At 35.5% G+C, this 5,463-nt stretch overlaps 1 long non-coding RNA gene across 2 annotated transcripts; it reads right to left on the bottom strand.

The window, feature by feature from the left end:
- Positions 1-994: 994 nt before the first annotated feature.
- LOC143591242 (uncharacterized) lies at positions 995-3,681 on the bottom strand. 2 transcript variants are annotated; one of them, XR_013145622.1, is made up of 4 exons: positions 3,507-3,681; positions 2,983-3,429; positions 2,769-2,828; positions 995-1,468 (listed from the first exon to the last, which is right to left on the bottom strand). It is a non-coding gene; the product is annotated as an uncharacterized LOC143591242 (long non-coding RNA). The 2 variants fall into 2 exon arrangements; XR_013145621.1 differs by having other exon boundaries at positions 2,769-3,429.
- Positions 3,682-5,463: the final 1,782 nt, after the last annotated feature.

The following is a 5,463-nucleotide window of genomic DNA, read 5'->3' as shown; positions in this document are numbered from 1 at the left end:
ACGGGCACGTAGAATTAACTTGATGTCAATTATGCCAAAATTAAAGTATAAAGTATAACAGTATGTTATCTATATGACCTGCACCTTTCAATTTGACCCTCCAAATTTTGTAGCAATGTTGAGTAAGTTGGTTTTTTTGAAACACGTCATCCTCCATATCCAGTTAATTCATCAAGTACATAAATGAATTCACTTACTGATAATAATACATCAAAGATACAACTTCAAATCCCACCAGATCACCAAGAATACACTAAAACTTGTTGATTTATGTTTATGTGCATGTAATTCATACACATATAAGTATATCACAATTTCATTTTCTCATCATCAATAATCAGTCAATTGTTATAATAACATGAACATGAACATGAACAACAGCAACAAAAATCCTAAAATCTATGCCATAAAAACTTAGATACTGAGTAAATAATAAACATATCAAATATATAATGTCTATCTACTAATATATTCATGTATAAACTGAGATATTTAAAATTAGGGTTTTGGGGAGCTTCTTTGGTAGGGGCTATGGGTTCCCACTGGTCTTTCAAATATGGGTCGTTGATGGCCACAATTAAGAACGAATAACAATATCAAATTGATTAAATTTGTAACGAATAATACAAAATAATAAGAAATTTATATAATGATAAACATAAAAAATAAGGTAAAACATAATTATGTATTACTTTTTCAGATATCGTCATTCACTATAGATTAATGCAAAAGATCTTAGTAAAAGTTAAGGTGAAATCAAGGCTAATAAGACAGAGGAGAGTCTTAAGGATAAACACAAGGCATTTATATTCGTTGGTGTTTAATATTCTAATCCTCTTGACATGCTTACTACTTGGGAGATATGTTCCTTATACCATACATAAATAAACATAATTAACAAACACTAACAATATAACATACAAGTTTGTTGCTTAACATAGGACACCAAATACAATTTAGAGAGACTATAAAGCAAAGGAAAAAAAAAAGTAAATATCACTTCTAAATAACACCTTTTAACATTTCCCATAATTGAATTAACATTTAATCTTTTCTGCACCATAATTATAATCTCCAGCACCAGTTTCCAACCTGATTAAGCATGAGCCACTTTGGTTCCTCAAAATGGGTGAACCCACATTCCTGTGTGTGTTGGGTTTTAACAGCCAACTAATCAGCATCCAAATCTTTGTTGGTTATCAAAAGACAACTCTATAGGAGTCTCGTTCACGTATGGCGCATCATCTCAAAACATTTCATTAACTGGGGCAAAAATAAGTTCGGAACAGGCTCCTAAAGTGTTTTCATCGACTGATATAAGAATGGATAAAAATATCACTAAAAGTATATATGTGATATTAAATAATCAAAATGCAAGAAAAAATTACCTAAAGTAATGAATGTTGTGAGACGCAAACATATTATCCATATCAAGTGCATGACCTTCAAGTCTTACAACTTCAAGCATCTGAATGTAACATCATAAAAATATAAAATTCATTTATATTTTTGAAACATAAAAATATTTAATATTTTTGAAAAAGTTTTTTTGAAACCATAAAAATACCCCTTCGTGTCCTATAGTATGACCAAGAGGCCTAACAGTTTGGCTGCTAGTGAATAGGGCCGGTCTCATTCTAGGATAAGTATTATACGAGTTGGCTTAAACCCATGCATCAGAATAAGCATCTACATTGAAGTCAACCCACTTTGACCTATGCCCCCGAAAAAACCTAACCAACGCCGTAGGTGGCATGTTTTGTTATAAAAAGATAATTGAGTTCAAGAAATGATTTCATCAAAAGTTGACTTTGACAAAGTGGTGGCATTTTTTTTACCCAAACCAAAAATTAGCCTTTTAGTCCGTTTGACCTTCGGCTCAATCCAACCATGTCCTTTTCAACCCATAACAAAATTTATCCTTTTGGCCTGTTTTTCTTCCGTGTGAAGCCTGAGAGAAAACATTAAACATTTAACCCAAAACAGAATCAAAAACCAAATTTTATGTTTTTGAAACCGCTTGGTTTTGGTTTCTTCGCTTTGGAATCGGTTCTGTCTCGATTTTCATGGTTTATCAATTTTGTTTCCGTTTTTAAATGATCGGTTTAGTTTTAAAAATACTTTAAACTGAGATTTTGAAGAGACTATAAAGCAATTAAATAAAAAGATATGCAAAGAAGCATTCCTCCCCTACCCTTTTGACCCTTTCATAGTAGGTTTTTCAAGTACCAAAAACTGGGGGGGGAAGAAGAAAAAAAAGCCTAACCGAATCCATAAACAGTTGAAAAAAACCTGCTTAGTTACTGATATTACGGAGTATAACTTTATTAAGTAAATTATAAAAAAATAATAAACTGCATAGCACGAAAATAAACATATTGTATATTGCCTCTTTTAAACTAAATCACAAAAAAAACACATGGATTGCTTCGGGTTAAAAAGTTCAACCCGGCACCTATCAACTCAAAATGATCAACACGAGGTCATATGCGTTGAAACTTTCATCCACTTCACATCGGGTGAGACCACACATAGTTTAATCATGATTAGAAAATGAACAATTTAGTAAAACATAAACGAAACAACAAAATCCTAAACAAACCATGTTGGTGTTAGATAGTATAGTATATTCTCATCCAAGCAATTTAATGTATCCTAATCATAAACATAACCCAAAAAACCAATTTAAAATCATATGATCACATAACTTGAATTTAAATGCCTTAAACAGTAATTATATTAAGAAACACAGTAAATGGATTACTTACCTAAGTAATTGAGAAACACAGTAAATGGACTCCTTGGCAACCTCGTTCAATCTAGCCAACCTGCATAAGAGAAAACAAATTCAAACTTCAACACCGTAAATCGTGAATCAAAGACCGTGAAGCAGCTGTGGCATGAATCAGAGCGCGTAAAGTAAAAATACAAACAAACAAACAAAACAAACAAAATTCAAAATCCTAAATCCAGTCCCTTTACCTTGGATTATACTTCCCCTTTTTCTTCTTCCGTCAAGGGGTGCTGTTGGTGATACATGGACCAGATGCTGGCGAATTCGATATGGCGGATCCATTTAAATTGTAATAGCAAGAAGCTTTCAAAAATCAATGCTTGTCATCAACAATTAAAAAAATAAACTACAAGTGAGGTAGAATACTCACAGTGGTGGTTAATAAGACGAATCCTGAGAATTAAAATGATTATTAACCCAAGACATAAACTCATACAATGATGGTAATTGGTTCATCTGTCCAACCATAAATATAATTATTAAAAAATTAGGGTAAATTTAATAATGAACAAATCAAGTAAAGTTAGACAACATCTTCAAAATTCTTGGATCAATTGTGATTCAGAGAAATTAAGTAATCGAAATTTAGAGATAAGAAACCAATTTTTTCGTTACAGTGCCCTCCCTGGATCAATCTGGAATCAAGAAAAGGTAATTAATTACCAAAATAGGACCGAATACCAGTATTAGAACCTTGCATAAGATCACAAACCTGGACAGATTGGAGGGATCATACAATTGCCCGGAGTTAAGTATGTCGCCCGGCAAGTAGAGAGAGAGAGAGAGAGAATTGTGAACAGGTGACTGAAAAGATGTTTTGGGATTTCAATTGAAATCGTTGATGTTTAGAAATAATTGAAGGAGCAATTAATAGAATTGAAGGAGAAATTAAGGAGCAATGAAAGTAGTTACCGGAGGTGAAGAGGTAGGTCCCAGCAGAGCCCAGTTGGACCCGCAAGACTCACCTTAAACAGGGACGTCTGCGCAGAAACCAACTGGATCCGCAGGACCAACCATGCTCAGAGACGTGACGTCCTTACGCGCAGTACGCAAGCTGGTCCTGCAGGAAATGTCTCCCAATGGTGAAGGACTCCGCCTGTCCCCGCAGCCTCGGATACAAGCCATTAGGGAAGGCCACCCGCGCAGCAAGGCTACACGCACAAGGCACTTAGCTCTCAATCATTCAGTGTCACCTGAAGGAATGAGCGAAGCCGGGAACAATCCCGCACAAGGGCGGGAGGGGGAATACTCCCGCCCAAATAAGCCAGTCCGTACGATACGGGAAGATCTTCTGTACTGTACCTGACGAGGTATGGGAAAAAGATCTGACTAAAGATACGACAGCTTAATGGACAACAGTATGGCTAGCAGCATGCTCCCACACTGTATGTCACTATTAGCCGCTGCCTACTCACCAACTCTTGTCATACCACGTGCGTAGCCGGCAGTTGGTGGAAAAGGAATAGTATACAGCAGGCCTGGTCGCTATCAGCCGCTACCTACCCACCAACTACCAGCAAGGCACGTGCGTAGGCTACTGTTGGTGGAACAGGAACACTGTTGCAGCCGGCCATACCTCCTTAGAAACCCACCTTCGGCTATAAATACCACAAATGGTATGACCATCTGATCTTATCACATTATCATCATATCTTATCTCATATCATCATATTATACCTAATATCTGCTCTAGCAATCTCTTAATATACTTTTATATTTAAAAAGCAATCTAGTCTGATTCTCACGCCGGAGGGTGGTCACAAGGAGGAACCCCCCCCCCCCCCTTCTCAGTGACGAGCTCACGGTGTCTGTTTTGCAGGTTATCAGAAGAACCATCTTCTCAGGGTCTAACCCCTCGTGGGAAACATCTCTCTAACTCCCAGGTTACCAGTAATCTGTCCGGGGTCCGGTTAGTGTTTCTTCAGGAGGATAATACGTAACATAAGGATAGAAGGGATGAAGTCGCCGGCCAGAGGGGAACCATTAATTTTACGGCGTCTCACAGAGAGAAAAATGGAAGATGAGAAGTTGCGTGTACGTATGATAATGTAATATAGATATGTATATGCACAAAAACATAACAAACATAAATGAAAACATTTAAATGAACACAATTAACAAATATAAACATTTAAGTAGATGACTCATGCAGATAATATTTAGTTATTTTCTATCAGTACATATACAAACATAAATAAATAGGCATAAATGAACATATATAAATGAACGTAAATGAATGATCATGAACTTAAATGAATGAACAGAACATGTGTTTGTGTTCGTTCGTTTAATTAAACAAACACAAATGTTTTGTTCATGTTCATTTGTTTATTAAATAAACGAATTTCCCGCCGAGCGGTTCACGAACAGTTCACCGAACGTTTGGTTTGTTAACAGGCCTACACACAGTATTTTAAGATTCTAAACATAGTATTTTAAGTTTTAAACAGTGTTTTAAGTCATGTACAAGGTTTTGTACATGACGTATTAGAATTTGCACACAATGTTTTAAGCATATGTAAATTGTGTTTCATGTGTTGTATATGATGTTTAATATTCTGTAACGGGAACAGGGGTGTATGAAACCAATATGGTATAACATTTCTTCACTTATTTGTTATTAGCCTTGTATAAGTATAACCGGTTCATTCTTTTAGAAGTTTGTGTTT

The sequence above is a fragment of the Bidens hawaiensis genome, unplaced genomic scaffold, assembly GCF_021521415.1.
Source record: "Bidens hawaiensis isolate Kalapana, Puna unplaced genomic scaffold, B.hawaiensis_p1.1 tig00039487_1, whole genome shotgun sequence".
Lineage (NCBI taxonomy): Eukaryota > Viridiplantae > Streptophyta > Magnoliopsida > Asterales > Asteraceae > Bidens > Bidens hawaiensis.
This window is presented reverse-complemented; position numbering and strand designations above follow the sequence as displayed.